At 71.1% G+C, this 16,840-nt stretch overlaps 1 protein-coding gene across 1 annotated transcript in view; it reads left to right on the top strand.

The window, feature by feature from the left end:
* Positions 1-16,840, top strand: part of LOC142823897 (arf-GAP with GTPase, ANK repeat and PH domain-containing protein 3-like) — a 90,780-nt gene that overhangs the window by 23,835 nt on the left and 50,105 nt on the right. The gene's annotated exons all lie outside the window — the stretch shown is intronic.

Genomic DNA, 16,840 nt, shown 5'->3' with positions numbered 1-16,840 from the left:
AGTCCATAGTGACTACGTGTGCAGCCCAGGGGGAGGCGCTAGTGCTCACCGTTCCGTGTAAAGGCTGTGTCACTAGCAGTCCATAGTGACTACGTGTGCAGCCCAGGGGCAGGCGCTAGTGCTCACCGTTCCGTGTAATTCTGTGTCACTAGCAGTCCATAGTGACTACGTGTGCAGCCCAGGGGGAGGCGCTAGTGCTCACCGTTCCGTGTAAAGGCTGTGTCACTAGCAGTCCATAGTGACTACGTGTGCAGCCCAGGGGGAGGCGCTAGTGCTCACCGTTCCGTGTAAAGGCTGTGTCACTAGCAGTCCATAGTGACTACGTGTGCAGCCCAGGGGCAGGCGCTAGTGCTCACCGTTCCGTGTAAAGGCTGTGTCACTAGCAGTCCATAGTGACTACGTGTGCAGCCCAGGGGCAGGCGCTAGTGCTCACCGTTCCGTGTAATTCTGTGTCACTAGCAGTCCATAGTGACTACGTGTGCAGCCCAGGGGGAGGCGCTAGTGCTCACCGTTCCGTGTAAAGGCTGTGTCACTAGCAGTCCATAGTGACTACGTGTGCAGCCCAGGGGGAGGCGCTAGTGCTCACCGTTCCGTGTAAAGGCTGTGTCACTAGCAGTCCATAGTGACTACGTGTGCAGCCCAGGGGCAGGCGCTAGTGCTCACCGTTCCGTGTAAAGGCTGTGTCACTAGCAGTCCATAGTGACTACGTGTGCAGCCCAGGGGGAGGCGCTAGTGCTCACCGTTCCGTGTAAAGGCTGTGTCACTAGCAGTCCATAGTGACTACGTGTGCAGCCCAGGGGGAGGCGCTAGTGCTCACCGTTCCGTGTAAAGGGTGTGTCACTAGCAGTCCATAGTGACTACGTGTGCAGCCCAGGGGGAGGCGCTAGTGCTCACCGTTCCGTGGAAAGGCTGTGTCACTAGCAGTCCATAGTGACTACGTGTGCAGCCCAGGGGGAGGCGCTAGTGCTCACCGTTCCGTGGAAAGGGTGTGTCCCTGGCTCGCTGGGCAGAGACCTGGTGTTATCCCTCACTCCACCCAGGGCTTAGGTGAGTGCGTGAGTGCCCAGCGGCCTCCGTCTCTGTAGGGGGCCCTATGGGAGCCGGCCGCTGGTTTTGGAAAGTGCCGAGTGAGCCTGCGCTAGGCCACGAGGTTGGCCGTGGGTTCAAGACGAGCGGAGCTGGAGCCGACGGACCTCACTTCGGGCTTCTGCGGCGGCCCCGGGAAACCTCTCCCATCGACTCCGCGTACCCCGTGCGACCCCGGGCAGCACCCGATCGACGGGGCAGCCTCTGTGGTTGAGCAGGTCTGGCGAGGACCCGCTAAATCAATCGGTCCCGGGAGCTCGATCTCCGGAGCGTGGATCTCGGGCTAAGTGGAGACGGGGCCGCTGGTTCCCACAGCAACAATAGACCTTCTCCTGCAGGGAGCCGCCAGGTTCCATGTCAAAACTGCAGCTGGTCCGGGGGTGATTGCAACAGGCCGGCCCAAGCGACTCCGCCCCCGGCTCTCCCTGGGAGATTGACTTGTTTCCCGCAACTTTCATGAGGCTTCTTTTCATCTGACCGCTCCCCCGGCACCGGTGTGTTCTGTGTTGAGCAGGGACCAGCGCTAATATCCCACCCTGCATTTCAGCGTGCCTTACCACAGTCCTCTCCGCCTGCCCGCCCAGCACACGGGCGTAGCCCTCTTTCCCTGGACGCGTGAATGGTCCCCGAAGGGGTTTCTGCCTCTCGGGGCGCATTCATCAGCTGGCCAAGCCCTATCAGCGCTGCACTGGCGGGCGAGACGCTCGAGGAGCACTGAAGGGTGATAACGCGACAGAGAAACGAAAGGAATTCTTTGCCTTGGTCTTCGCGGCTGAGGATCCTGGAGGGATTCCCAGCCCTGAGCCGTTCTGTTGGTGACAGATCCGAGGGATTGTCCCAGGTCGAGGTGTCCTTGGAGGAGGCTTTGGAGCAAACCGACCGGTGACAAGTCGGGACCTGACGGCATCACCCCGACGTTGTGACAGAACTCGGCTGGGACGCTGCAGGCTGTGAGGCGTCGGGGCCGGCCCTGCACCGTCCGCAGCCGAGGGGCTCTCCGCCGGCCAGGGGAGTAGCAGGTTTATTGCTTCTCAGAGACGCGGCGCAGCGCAGGCTCGATATTGACATAGGAGCCAGGCCAGAGCCTAGTTCTCTGGGGGGGAAGGGGCTGCCCCCCCTTCCTTGGTCTAAAGCCTCCTCCGCTCCCCCGGCTCAGCCGAGACCCACTCAGCTCCCAACGACCCCCCTCGCGTTGGCCAGGGTCCTCCACCTACCCTGGTGTCAGGCGCCTGGGCTATGCCCCCTCAGGGCCCCCCCCAGACCAGCACAGTGCAGTAGGGTCACACCCAGCACAACACGGCAACCAGTGAGTGTGAACCAGAGTGATCCAGGGCCGCAAGAGTGCAAACCCCCCCCCGCCCCAGCACGCAGGGCTCTTCCCTCCAGTTTGTAGCCGACCCTTTGTAGCGCGGTCCCAGCTGTGCACAGACCGGGGGGTCAGCGCGGTCCCAGCTGTGCTCAGACCGGGGGGTCGGCGCGGTCCCAGCTGTGCTCAGACCGGGGGGTCGGCGCGGTCCCAGCTGTGCTCAGACCGGGGGGTCGGCGCGGTCCCAGCTGTGCTCAGACCGGGGGGTCGGCGCGGTCCCAGCTGTGCTCAGACCGGGGGGTCGGCGCGGTCCCAGCTGTGCACAGTCTGGGGGGTCGGCGCGGTCCCAGCTGTGCACAGACCGGGGGGTCGGCACGGTCCCAGCTGTGCTCAGACCGGGGGGTCGGTGCGGTCCCAGCTGTGCACAGACCGGGGGGTCGGCGCGGTCCCAGCTGTGCTCAGACCGGGGGGGTCGGCGGGGTCCCAGCTGTGCTCAGACCGGGGGGGTCGGCGCGGTCCCAGCTGTGCACAGACCGGGGGGTCGGCGCGGTCCCACCTGTGCTCAGACCGGGGGGTCGGCGCGGTCCCAGCTGTGCTCAGACCGGGGGGTCGGCGCGGTCCCAGCTGTGCTCAGACCGGGGGGTCGGCGCGGTCCCAGCTGTGCACAGTCTGGGGGGTCGGCGCGGTCCCAGCTGTGCACAGACCGGGGGGTCGGCGCGGTCCCAGCTGTGCACAGACCGGGGGGTCGGCGCGGTCCCAGCTGTGCACAGACCGGGGGGGTCGGCGCGGTCCCAGCTGTGCACAGACCGGGGGGTCGGCGCGGTCCCAGCTGTGCACAGACCGGGGGGTCGGCGCGGTCCCAGCTGTGCACAGACCGGGGGGTCGGCGCGGTCCCAGCTGTGCTCAGACCGGGGGGGTCGGCGCGGTCCCAGCTGTGCTCAGACCGGGGGGGTCGGCGCGGTCCCAGCTGTGCTCAGACCGGGGGCTCGGCGCGATCCCAGCTGTGCACAGACCGGGGGGTCGGCGCGATCCCAGCTGTGCTCAGACCGGGGGGTCGGCGCGGTCCCAGCTGTGCTCAGACCGGGGGGGTCGGCGTGGTCCCAGCTGTGCACAGACCGGGGGGTCGGCGCGGTCCCAGCTGTGCACAGACCGGGGGGTCGGCACGGTCCCAGCTGTGCACAGACCGGGGGGTCGGCGCGGTCCCAGCTGTGCACAGACCGGGGGGTCGGCGCGGTCCCAGCTGTGCTCAGACCGGGGGGTCGGCGCGGTCCCAGCCGTGCACAGACCGGGGGGTCGGCGCGGTCCCAGCTGTGCTCACACCGGGGGGGGGTCGGCGCGGTCCCAGCTGTGCACAGACCGGGGGGGTCGGCGCGGTCCCAGCTGTGCACAGACCGGGGGGTCGGCGCGGTCCCAGCTGTGCTCAGACCGGGGGGGTCGGCGCGGTCCCAGCTGTGCTCAGACCGGGGGGGTCGGCGCGGTCCCAGCTGTGCTCAGACCGGGGGGTCGGCGCGGTCCCAGCTGTGCTCAGACCGGGGGGGTCGGCGCGGTCCCAGCTGTGCTCAGACCGGGGGGGTCGGCGCGGTCCCAGCTGTGCACAGACCGGGGGGTCGGCGCGGTCCCAGCTGTGCTCAGACCGGGGGGGTCGGCGCGGTCCCAGCTGTGCTCAGACCGGGGGGGTCGGCGCGGTCCCAGCTGTGCTCAGACCGGGGGGTCGGCACGGTCCCAGCTGTGCACAGACCGGGGGGTCGGCGCGGTCCCAGCTGTGCTCAGACCGGGGGGTCGGCGCGGTCCCAGCTGTGCACAGACCAGGGGGTCGGCGCGGTCCCAGCTGTGCACAGACCGGGGGGTCGGCGCGGTCCCAGCTGTGCTCAGACCGGGGGGGTCGGCGCGGTCCCAGCTGTGCACAGACCGGGGGGTCGGCGCGGTCCCAGCTGTGCACAGACCGGGGGGTCGGCGCGGTCCCAGCTGTGCACAGACCGGGGGGTCGGCGCGGTCCCAGCTGTGCTCAGACCGGGGGGGTCGGCGCGGTCCCAGCTGTGCTCAGACCGGGGGGTTCGCGGGGTCCCAGCTGTGCACAGACCGGGGGGTCGGCGCGGTCCCAGCTGTGCACAGACCGGGGGGTCGGCGCGATCCCAGCTGTGCTCAGACCGGGGGGTCGGCGCGGTCCCAGCTGTGCACAGACCGGGGGGTCGGCGCGGTCCCAGCTGTGCACAGACCGGGGGCTCGGCGCGGTCCCAGCTGTGCACAGTCTGGGGGGTCGGCGCGGTCCCAGCTGTGCACAGACCGGGGGGTCGGCGCGGTCCCAGCTGTGCACAGTCTGGGGGGTCGGCGCGGTCCCAGCTGTGCACAGTCTGGGGGGTCGGCGCGGTCCCAGCTGTGCACAGACCGGGGGGTCGGCGCGGTCCCAGCTGTGCACAGACCGGGGGGTCGGCGCGGTCCCAGCTGTGCACAGACCGGGGGGTCGGCACGGTCCCAGCTGTGCTCAGACCGGGGGGGTCGGCGCGGTCCCAGCTGTGCACAGACCGGGGGGTCGGCACGGTCCCAGCTGTGCACAGACCGGGGGGTCGGCGCGGTCCCAGCTGTGCTCAGACCGGGGGGGTCGGCGCGGTCCCAGCTGTGCTCAGACCGGGGGGTTCGCGGGGTCCCAGCTGTGCACAGACCGGGGGGTCGGCGCGGTCCCAGCTGTGCACAGACCGGGGGGTCGGCGCGATCCCAGCTGTGCTCAGACCGGGGGGTCGGCGCGATCCCAGCTGTGCTCAGACCGGGGGGTTGGCGCGGTCCCAGTTGTGCACAGACCGGGGGGTTCGCGGGGTCCCAGCTGTGCACACACCGGGGGGTCGGCGCGGTCCCAGCTGTGCTCAGACCGGGGGGTCGGCGCGGTCCCAGCTGTGCACAGACCGGGGGGTCGGCGCGGTCCCAGCTGTGCTCAGACCGGGGGGTCGGCGCGGTCCCAGCTGTGCACAGACCGGGGAGTCGGCGCGGTCCCAGCTGTGCACAGACCGGGGGGTCGGCGCGGTCCCAGCTGTGCTCAGACCGGGGGGTCGGCGCGGTCCCAGCTGTGCACAGACCGGGGGGGTCGGCGCGGTCCCAGCTGTGCACAGACCGGGGGGGTCGGCGCGGTCCCAGTTGTGCACAGACCGGGGGGTTCGCGGGGTCCCAGCTGTGCATGGGGGTCGGCACGGTCCCAGCTGTGCACACACCGGGGGGTTCGCGGGGTCCCAGCTGTGCACGGAGACCGGACTGTAGATCAGGCAGCGCAGGGACCCGGGAACCGGCTCCCCGGACGGGGCTTTGCTGCAGCTGTGCTGAGGGGGCATCGAGCTCCGTGTCGGAGGTGGGGCAGGCAGGGGAGCTCAGCTCCAGCCCCTGGCCGGAGGGTCCTGGGGCTGCGTGCGCCTGGGCCGACAGACTCCCCCCTCGGCTCGTCCCAGCCCCGGGGACATGGACTCGCCCTGCTCCAGCGCCCGGCAGCCCCTCCCCCAAGAAGGGAGTGGGGATGGATGCTGCCGTCAGAGCCGAGTGCCGGCTAATTACCCTTCCAAGTGTGTCTTGTAAATTAAGGGCTAATTAGAGGCAAAGTTGGTGTCACGGTTTGACACGTGTTTCTGTGGTGCTGAACAAGGAGGGGGCGGGGGTGGGGCAGCAAGGCCAGTCGCTCGCTGTGCGCAAGGCGGGGGCCCGGATGGGAGTGCTGGCCCTGGAGGGTTGCATAGGGGCAGGCGGGGGGGCAGGCGTTCTGTGGCCCAGCGCCCAAGGGTGCAAACACGCCTGTGGGGTGCAGTGTGGCACCCGGGATGCTGGATCTGCTCTGCATCCTGCCAGCCTGAGACGGGCCGGGTCTGGGCACAGCTGAGGGCATCCGCTCAGGGCGAGTTGCTCAAACTCGGGGCTCCCTACAGCCCCCGACTGGAGACCTTCCAAACAGGCCACAAACCAGTCCCAGGGTATGTCTACACTACAAAGTTAGTTCGAACTAACGGACGTTAGTTCGAACTAACTTTAATAGGTGCTACACTAGCGCTCCGCTAGTTCGAATTTGAATCGAACTAGCGGAGCGCTTAGTTCGAACTAGGTAAACCTCATTTTACGAGGACTAACGCCTAGTTCGAACTAGCTAGTTCGAATTAAGGGCTGTGTAGCCCTTTAGTTCGAACTAGTGGGAGGCTAGCCCTCCCCAGGTTTCCCTGGTGGCCACTCTGGCCAACACCAGGGAAACTCTATGCCCCACTCCCGGCCCCAGACCCCTTAAAGGGGCACGGGCTGGCTACGGTGCCCGTGCCAGGTGCAAGCCTGCCAGCACCCAGCTAGCAGACCCTGCACCTGGCACGGCACAGAGCCACCCACCCGATGCCCCCAAGCCCACCCCCTCTTGCCGGGACCAGGCTGGCGGCTCCCGGGAGCTTGCCCTGGACCGTAAGAGGCGGGCACCTTCCTGGGCTAGTGCGGACATCGTGGACCTCGTCCACGATCTCCGCACTAGGCACAGGAAAGTGGCCGTCTAGGGCAGGAGAGCTGCCAGCCTGGCCACCCAGGACCAGGTGTGCATGAAAATCAAGGGGGTCCACTGAGACCCCCGACCCTGAGCCCTGAGCTTACAATGGCCGTACTGGGTCAGACCAAAGGTCCATCTAGCCCAGTAGCCTGTCTGCCAACAGCGGCCAACCCTAGGGACCCTGGAGGGGATGGACCGAAGACAATGACCAAGCCATTTGTCTCGTGCCATCCCTCTCCAGCCTTCCACAAACTTTGGGCAAGGACACCACTCCTACCCTCTGGCTAATAGGACTCCATGGACCCAACCTCCATCACTTTATCTCACTTCCCTTTAAACTCTGTTCTAGTTCTAGCCTTCACAGCCTCCTGCAGCAAGGAGTTCCACAGGTTAACTATTTGCTTTGTCAAGAAGAACAACTTTCTCTTACTAGTTTCAAGCCTGCTACCCATTTCTTTCCTTTGGTGTCCTCTAGTCCTTCTTTATGGGAACTCAGGAAGAACTTTTCTGAATGCACCCTCTCCACCCAACCCCTGCTTTTAGAGACCTCTATCCTGTCCCCCCTCCATCTCCTCTTTTCTAAGCTGAACAGTCCCAGTCTCTGTAGCCTTTCTTCATCTGGGACCCGTTCCCAACCCCTGATCATGTTAGTTGCCCTCCCCTCTCCCAGCCTTTCTCTTCCCCTCTCCCACCTCCTTTTCCCAGTCTCCCCCAGTTTTTTTTCAATAAAGACAGAGTCAATGTTGGAAGAAACGTTATCTTTATTTTGTACATCAATAAGAAGGGGGGCTAAGGAAGGGTAAGTGGAAGGAGGTGAGGGAGGAATGGGGTACGAGCCCCCGATGGGGAGGACTGGGCTGGCTCTGCGGGCTTCTGGGGGTGGAAGCTCTCCTGCAGCCCCCCAATTACTCCCTCTCCCCAGATGGCAGCCTGCGGCAAGTGCAGCCGGGCTGATGGCCGAGTGGTGTGATGTGCCCAGTGTGGGCACTCAGGGCACTCCAAGCCAGAACTTCGTTGCAAGCAGGGCACCCCTTAGAACTGTGTGTCCGGGGTGGGGGTCGGGACCCTTTAAGCGCAGCCCTCGGCTAGCCTGAGACAGCATCTCCATGCTCTAAGTCCTCCTTTTATGCCCTGCCGGCACTGCTTCCGGCCATCCTTAAGCCCTGTTCAGGGTCCACTCAATGTGGACTTGCTAGTTCGAACTAGCAAAACGCTAGTTCGAACTAGTTTTTAGTTCTAGATGCGTTAGTTCGAACTAGCTTAGTTCGAATTAACTAATTCGAACTAAGTTAGTTCGAACTAGCGCTGTAGTGTAGACGTACCCCCACAGAGCGCTCCAGAGGCCTGCCTGAAGCCTCCCGAGCAAAACCCCTCCGACACCCCAGCAATATCCGTGCCTCAGATGGCCCCAGGCCTCATACACAGGTGGGGGGGTCTAGAACCCAATCCCACCTACCCCCAACGGGTTCTTCTGGTTCCAAGATCCCCAGTCAATTTACCCTCCGGATCTTACCCACAAACCACGCTGGGCCAATCCTTTAGCATCTAACATCTAAAGGTTTATTACTAAAGAAAGAAAAGCCTGAGAGTGAGGTTGTTAAAGTATCACACGTCACATGCACCGAATCTCCCAGTTCTCGGTGCAGGCTCTAGCAGAGATGTTACAGCCGCTGGCCTAAAAGTCCTTGGTCACATCCCGTGTCAGGATGGGTCCACGGTTCTTCCCGGCTCGTGATTCCTTGCGAGGCCGCATCTGGGGTCAGGAGCAGATCTGGAGACCAGGGAGGCTGCCACGTGGCATCTTTATCCCTCCTCCCTGGTCTCTTCTGGGCTGCAGCAGGTCACCTGGCCCATGGCCTGTCCCCGTGTTCCCTGCTGGTAGCGCCTGATATCAGTCCCCATTCTTGAGGGGAGTCCTTGCCCTATGGAGGGCCGTTGTTCCAGGGAGACTTGCTCATTAGCATGGCCATGGGCTGAGCTGCTTTGCCCATAGTTCAACCACACACAGGGAACATTCGGGATCCACACGCTTCTAACTTCACACCCAGACATTGCACAATCGCACGAATAGCGTATGTGGAATCAGTAGAAGACAAGCTTTCGTCTGACACCAACTTTTGGGGCACCCCCCCAAGGGTGCAGCAGTGACCTGGCTGCTCCCCTCAAAATCCAGTAACGTGACACCCTCGAGTGGGCCAGGCCAGGCTGGAAACAGCAGCTTGGCTCTGCTGCCTGTCCTGGGCCCCTGGCTCGCAGGGCTCAGGCGAGGCTCCGGGGTGCGCCTGGGCCTCGCGGGTCAGGCTGTGGCTGGGGGCTCAGGGCTCATCGGGAAGAGCCGCGTCCGAGGCTAGAGAGCAGGGCCGTGCGCTGTCCCCAAAGGAGGCTGCCCCTTCCTGCCTTCCCTGGCAGTGGGACGTGCCAGTGCGGATGTTTGCGGGTGCCTGTGCCGGAGCGGATGCAGCCTGGTTCCGAAGCCCCGCACACCTGGGGCAGCTGCAGAGACACCCAGGTCCTAGGGCCCTGACTTGGCAGCAGCTGTCCCCGGAGAGCCAGGGCTCAGCGTGTGCTCCCCTCAGTTCCGGAGCCGGAAGGAGCCGTGCTAGCTGAGCTCCTGTCCGGACAAGCGCCTGAGTGGCCCAGCTCGATGTGAATGGTGCTAGTGACGGCGAATCCCCCACAGGCCGTGGGAGGGTGGCCCGGTGGGGAGCGATTCTCAGCTACACGCCCCATGTTTCCACTCTGAATTTGTCCAGCTGCGACTTCCAGTCCTGGGTCACGTTAGACATTTGCCCCTCGATGGCAGGGCCCATCCTCAGACCTGTACCAACTGGAATCACATCACCCCGGCCCTGCCTTTCATGGAGTCACAGAACTGCAGGGTTAGAAGGGGCCGCACAGTCAACCTGTGGAACTCCCTGCCAGAGGAGGTTGGGAAGGGTTCCGAAAGAGCTAGGTAGATTCCTGAAGGTTCGGTCCATCTGTGGCTGTTAGCCAGGCTGGGCAGGGAGGGTGTGGGTTAGCTGGGAATGGGTGACAGGAGGGATCACGGGATGGTTCCCCGTTGGGTTCCCTCCCTCCGGGGCCCCGGGCCCTGGCCGCTGTGGGCAGGCAGGACCCTGGGCTGGACGGACCGTTGGGCTGACGCCCTAAGGGCCCTCGGGCCCATGTTTCTCAAGGACGGGTCCCCGGCCAGCGCGGGTGGCTGAGCGCCGACGCGGGCGGGGGCAGCAAGCCAGGCCCTGGTGTCAGCAGGCCTGGTGCATTCTGCCTCCGGCTGCACGTGGGGTTTTGTTCAGGGCCTGGGCGCTGGAGGCGCTTCCATTAGGCCGGGGGCTCGGATCGGCCCGTCATCTCGGAGCCGCTGACAGGTGACCACGGCTGAGCATCCGCCCTGTGCCCTGAGCTGCCCGCCCCTCACGAGCCTCCTCCGTGCAGGGCAGAGCGGGGGGGCTGATGTGGGGGGGGCAGAGCGGGGGGGCTGATGTGGGGGGCCCTCCCACTCTCTGTTCTATCGCCACAGAACGGATGGGCGGGGCGCAAGGCTTGGGAGGAGTTTGCTGGCTGCTTTGGGAGCGGGGCAGGGCCAGGGCAGGGGGAGCCTCCGCCCCACGGGAGCCACCTGGCCCAGCTGGAGCCAGAATCCCAGACCCCTGCCCCCCAAGCCTCTGCACCAGCCCTGAGCCCCTTGGGTCCAGCCTCCCTTACAGTGCCTGCCCCCTGACCCCCACTGCCTGCCCCAGGCTCAGCTCAGAGCCCCTCACGCTCCAAATCCCTTAGCCCAGGGCCAGAGCCTGCGCCCCAACCCTCTGCCCCTGCCTGGTGGGAGGGAGGAGGACGGAGTGAGCAGGGGCGGGGCCTTGGGGAAGGGGCGGGACAAGGGGATTTGGGTCCCTCGTAGATCCTGAATTGCCCGCTCCACTCCGCCCGGCTCCCGGCCCGCCCCACCCGGCTCCCAGCCCGCCCCGCTCCTCCCTGGCTCCCGGCCCGGCCCGCCCCACCCTGCTCCCAGCCTGCCTCGCTCCTCCCTGGCGCCCGGCCCGCCCCACCCGGCTCCCAGCCCGCCCCGCTCCTCCCTGGCTCCCGGCCCGGCCCGCCCCACCCCGCTCCCCCCAGTCCCCAGCTCCCAGCCCGCCCCGCTCCTCCCTGGCTCCCGGCCCGGCCCGCCCCACCCCGCTCCCCCCAGTCCCCAGCTCCCAGCCCGCCCCGCTCCTCCCTGGCGCCCGGCCTGGCCCGCCCCACCCCGCTCCCCCCAGTTCCCGGCTCCCAGCCCGCCCCGCTCCCCCCAGTTCCCAGCTCCCAGCTCGCCCCTGGCTCCCGGCCCGGCCCGCCCCACCCCGCTCCCCCCAGTCCCCAGCTCCCAGCCCGCCCCGCTCCTCCCTGGCTCCCGGCCCGGCCCGCCCCACCCTGCTCCCCCCAGTCCCCAGCTCCCAGCCCGCCCCGCTCCTCCCTGGCGCCCGGCCCGCCCCGCCCCACCCCGCTCCCCCCAGTCCCCAGCTCCCAGCCCGCCTCGCTCCTCCCTGGCGCCCGGCCTGGCCCGCCCCACCCCGCTCCCCCCAGTCCCCAGCTCCCAGCCCGCCCCGCTCCTCCCTGGCGCCCGGCCTGGCCCGCCCCACCCCGCTCCCCCCAGTCCCCGGCTCCCAGCCCGCCCCGCTCCTCCCTGGCTCCCGGCCCGGCCCGCCCCACCCCGCTCCCCCCAGTCCCCAGCTCCCAGCCTGCCCCGCTCCTCCCTGGCTCCCGGCCCGGCCCGCCCCACCCCGCTCCCCCCAGTCCCCAGCTCCCAGCCCGCCCCGCTCCTCCCTGGCTCCCGGCCCGGCCCGCCCCACCCCGCTCCCCCCAGTCCCCAGCTCCCAGCCCGCCCCGCTCCTCCCTGGCTCCCGGCCCGCCCCACCCCGCTCCCCCCAGTCCCCAGCTCCCAGCCCGCCCCGCTCCTCCCTGGCTCCCGGCCCGGCCCGCCCCACCCTGCTCCCCCCAGTCCCCAGCTCCCAGCCCGCCCCGCTCCTCCCTGGCGCCCGGCCTGGCCCGCCCCACCCCGCTCCCCCCAGTTCCCAGCTCCCAGCCCGCCCCGCTCCTCCCTGGCTCCCGGCCCGGCCCGCCCCACCCCGCTCCCCCCAGTCCCCAGCTCCCAGCCCGCCCCGCTCCTCCCTGGCGCCCGGCCCGCCCCACCCCGCTCCCCCCAGCTCCCAGCCCGCCCCGCTCCTCCCTGGCTCCCGGCCCGGCCCGCCCCACCCTGCTCCCCCCAGTCCCCAGCTCCCAGCCCGCCCCGCTCCTCCCTGGCGCCCGGCCCGCCCCACCCCGCTCCCCTCAGTCCCCAGCTCCCAGCCTGCCCCGCTCCTCCCTGGCTCCCGGCCCGCCCCACCCCGCTCCCCCCAGTCCCCAGCTCCCAGCCCGCCCCGCTCCTCCCTGGCTCCTGGCCCGCCCCACCCCGCTCCCCCCAGTCCCCAGCTCCCAGCCCGCCTCGCTCCTCCCTGGCGCCCGGCCCGGCCCGCCCCGCTCCCCCCAGTCCCCAGCTCCCAGCCCGCCCCGCTCCTCCCTGGCTCCCGGCCCGGCCTGCCCCACCCCGCTCCCCGCAGTCCCCAGATCCCAGCCCGCCTCGCTCCTCCCTGGCTCCCGGCCCGGCCCGCCCCACCCCGCTCCCCCCAGTCCTCAGCTCCCAGCCCGCCCCGCTCCTCCCTGGATCCAGACCCGGCCCGCCCCACCCTGCTCCCCCCAGCCCCCAGCTCCTGGCCCGCCCCGCTCCTCCCTGGCGCCCGGCCCGCCCCACCCCGCTCCCCCCAGTTCCCGGTTCCCGGCCCGCCCCGCTCCTCCCTGCATCCAGACCCAGCTCCCAGCCCACCCCGCTCCCCCCAGTCCCCAGCTCCCAGCCCGCCCCGCTCCTCCCTGGCTCCCGGCCCGGCCCGCCCCACCCCGCTCCCCCCAGTCCCCAGCTCCCGGCCCGCCCCGCTCCTCCCTGGCTCCCGGCCCGGCCCGCCCCACCCCGCTCCCCCCAGTTCCCTGCTCCCAGCCCGCCCCGCTCCTCCCTGGCGCCCGGCCTGGCCCGCCCCACCCCGCTCCCCCCAGTCCCCAGCTCCCGGCCCGCCCCGCTCCTCCCTGGCTCCCGGCCCGGCCCGCCCCACCCCGCTCCCCCCAGTTCCCGGCTCCCAGCCCGCCCCGCTCCTCCCTGGCGCCCGGCCCGGCCCGCCCCACCCCGTTCCCCCCAGTCCCCAGCTCCCAGCCCGCCCCGCTCCTCCCTGGCTCCCGGCCCAGCCCGCCCCACCCCGCTCCCCCCAGTCCCCAGCTCCCGGCCCGCCCCGCTCCTCCCAGGCTCCCGGCCCGGCCCGCCCCACCCCGTTCCCCCCAGCTCCCAGCCCGCCCTGCTCCTCCCTGGATCCAGACTTGGCCCGCCCCACCCCGCTCCCCCCAGTTCCCGGCTCCCGGCCCACCCCGCTCCCCCCAGTCCCCAGCTCCCAGCCCGCCCCGCTCCTCCCTGGCTCCCGGCCCGGCCCGCCCCACCCCGCTCCCCCCAGTCCCCAGCTCCCAGCCCGCCCCGCTCCTCCCTGGCTCCCGGCCCGGCCCGCCCCACCCCGCTCCCCCCAGTCCCCAGCTCCCAGCCCGCCCCGCTCCTCCCTGGCTCCCGGCCCGCCCCACCCCGCTCCCCCCAGTCCCCAGCTCCCAGCCCGCCCCGCTCCTCCCTGGCTCCCGGCCCGGCCCGCCCCACCCTGCTCCCCCCAGTCCCCAGCTCCCAGCCCGCCCCGCTCCTCCCTGGCGCCCGGCCTGGCCCGCCCCACCCCGCTCCCCCCAGTTCCCAGCTCCCAGCCCGCCCCGCTCCTCCCTGGCTCCCGGCCCGGCCCGCCCCACCCCGCTCCCCCCAGTCCCCAGCTCCCAGCCCGCCCCGCTCCTCCCTGGCGCCCGGCCCGCCCCACCCCGCTCCCCCCAGCTCCCAGCCCGCCCCGCTCCTCCCTGGCTCCCGGCCCGGCCCGCCCCACCCTGCTCCCCCCAGTCCCCAGCTCCCAGCCCGCCCCGCTCCTCCCTGGCGCCCGGCCCGCCCCACCCCGCTCCCCTCAGTCCCCAGCTCCCAGCCTGCCCCGCTCCTCCCTGGCTCCCGGCCCGCCCCACCCCGCTCCCCCCAGTCCCCAGCTCCCAGCCCGCCCCGCTCCTCCCTGGCTCCTGGCCCGCCCCACCCCGCTCCCCCCAGTCCCCAGCTCCCAGCCCGCCTCGCTCCTCCCTGGCGCCCGGCCCGGCCCGCCCCGCTCCCCCCAGTCCCCAGCTCCCAGCCCGCCCCGCTCCTCCCTGGCTCCCGGCCCGGCCCGCCCCACCCCGCTCCCCCCAGTCCCCAGCTCCCAGCCCGCCCCGCTCCTCCCTGGCTCCCGGCCCGGCCCGCCCCACCCCGCTCCCCCCAGTCCCCAGCTCCCAGCCCGCCCCGCTCCTCCCTGGCTCCCGGCCCGGCCCGCCCCACCCCGCTCCCCCCAGTCCCCAGCTCCCAGCCCGCCCCGCTCCTCCCTGGCTCCCGGCCCGCCCCACCCCGCTCCCCCCAGTCCCCAGCTCCCAGCCCGCCCCGCTCCTCCCTGGCTCCCGGCCCGGCCCGCCCCACCCTGCTCCCCCCAGTCCCCAGCTCCCAGCCCGCCCCGCTCCTCCCTGGCGCCCGGCCTGGCCCGCCCCACCCCGCTCCCCCCAGTTCCCAGCTCCCAGCCCGCCCCGCTCCTCCCTGGCTCCCGGCCCGGCCCGCCCCACCCCGCTCCCCCCAGTCCCCAGCTCCCAGCCCGCCCCGCTCCTCCCTGGCGCCCGGCCCGCCCCACCCCGCTCCCCCCAGCTCCCAGCCCGCCCCGCTCCTCCCTGGCTCCCGGCCCGGCCCGCCCCACCCTGCTCCCCCCAGTCCCCAGCTCCCAGCCCGCCCCGCTCCTCCCTGGCGCCCGGCCCGCCCCACCCCGCTCCCCTCAGTCCCCAGCTCCCAGCCTGCCCCGCTCCTCCCTGGCTCCCGGCCCGCCCCACCCCGCTCCCCCCAGTCCCCAGCTCCCAGCCCGCCCCGCTCCTCCCTGGCTCCTGGCCCGCCCCACCCCGCTCCCCCCAGTCCCCAGCTCCCAGCCCGCCTCGCTCCTCCCTGGCGCCCGGCCCGGCCCGCCCCGCTCCCCCCAGTCCCCAGCTCCCAGCCCGCCCCGCTCCTCCCTGGCTCCCGGCCCGGCCTGCCCCACCCCGCTCCCCGCAGTCCCCAGATCCCAGCCCGCCTCGCTCCTCCCTGGCTCCCGGCCCGGCCCGCCCCACCCCGCTCCCCCCAGTCCTCAGCTCCCAGCCCGCCCCGCTCCTCCCTGGATCCAGACCCGGCCCGCCCCACCCTGCTCCCCCCAGCCCCCAGCTCCTGGCCCGCCCCGCTCCTCCCTGGCGCCCGGCCCGCCCCACCCCGCTCCCCCCAGTTCCCGGTTCCCGGCCCGCCCCGCTCCTCCCTGCATCCAGACCCAGCTCCCAGCCCACCCCGCTCCCCCCAGTCCCCAGCTCCCAGCCCGCCCCGCTCCTCCCTGGCTCCCGGCCCGGCCCGCCCCACCCCGCTCCCCCCAGTCCCCAGCTCCCGGCCCGCCCCGCTCCTCCCTGGCTCCCGGCCCGGCCCGCCCCACCCCGCTCCCCCCAGTTCCCTGCTCCCAGCCCGCCCCGCTCCTCCCTGGCGCCCGGCCTGGCCCGCCCCACCCCGCTCCCCCCAGTCCCCAGCTCCCGGCCCGCCCCGCTCCTCCCTGGCTCCCGGCCCGGCCCGCCCCACCCCGCTCCCCCCAGTTCCCGGCTCCCAGCCCGCCCCGCTCCTCCCTGGCGCCCGGCCCGGCCCGCCCCACCCCGTTCCCCCCAGTCCCCAGCTCCCAGCCCGCCCCGCTCCTCCCTGGCTCCCGGCCCAGCCCGCCCCACCCCGCTCCCCCCAGTCCCCAGCTCCCGGCCCGCCCCGCTCCTCCCAGGCTCCCGGCCCGGCCCGCCCCACCCCGTTCCCCCCAGCTCCCAGCCCGCCCTGCTCCTCCCTGGATCCAGACTTGGCCCGCCCCACCCCGCTCCCCCCAGTTCCCGGCTCCCGGCCCACCCCGCTCCCCCCAGTCCCCAGCTCCCAGCCCGCCCCACTCCTCCCTGGCTCCTGGCCCGGCCCGCCCCACCCCGCTCCCCCTAGTTCCTGGCTCCCGGCCCGCCCCGCTCCTCCCTGCATCCAGACCCAGCTCCCGGCCCACCCCGCTCCCCCCAGTCCTCAGCTCCCAGCCCGCCCCACTCCTCCCTGGATCCAGACCCGGCTCCTGGCCCTGCCCGCCCCACCCTGCTCCCCCCAGTTCCTGGCTCCTGGCTCGCCCTGCTCTCCCTGGCTCCCGGCCCGGCCCGCTCCGCTCCCCCCAGGCTCCTGGCCTAGCCCACCCCACCCTGCTCCCCCCAGTCCCGGCTCCCGGCCTGCCCCACTCCCCCTGGCTCCCAGCCTGCTCTGCTCAGGGAGGGGGTTGGAGGTAAAGATAAAACCTCCCCCCACGCTCCAGCGGTCAGAGGCTGGAGAGGGATGGCAGGAGACAAATCGCTTGATCATTGTCTTCAGTCCACCCTCTCTGGGGCACCTGGTGCTGGCCACTGTGGGCAGACAGGCTACTGGGCTGGATGGACCTTTGGTCTGGGCCAGTCCGGCCGTTCTCATGGTCGTAGGCGGCAGGAAGCAGACCAACGTGCTTTGGGCCAGGTGGCTCCAGTTCCTCCTGCTGCTGCTGCTGCTGCTGCTGGTGGGGGGGGGGGGGGGGCTGGGCCTCATGGCTGCGGGGAGGAGACTTGGGGGAAGGGCTGTAGTGGGGCGGGAGGAGGGGTGGGGCAGAGAGGCAGGGTCCCAAGTGGAGGAGAGCTCTAGGGCTATAGGGCTAGGTGTTTTGTGGCCACTGTGCCCCCAGCAATTGTCCCTGCCTGGGACGTGGGGGGTGTAGCCCAGGGCCCGGGATGTGGGGGGCCTGGGGTGTCTGAGCCGCTGGGGGCAGCCCGGCGCTGAC

Source organism: Pelodiscus sinensis, unplaced genomic scaffold, assembly GCF_049634645.1.
Source record: "Pelodiscus sinensis isolate JC-2024 unplaced genomic scaffold, ASM4963464v1 ctg209, whole genome shotgun sequence".
NCBI classification, from domain to species: domain Eukaryota; kingdom Metazoa; phylum Chordata; order Testudines; family Trionychidae; genus Pelodiscus; species Pelodiscus sinensis.
The sequence above is the reverse complement of the archived record's forward strand: the minus strand, read 5'-3'. Positions and strand labels throughout refer to the sequence as shown.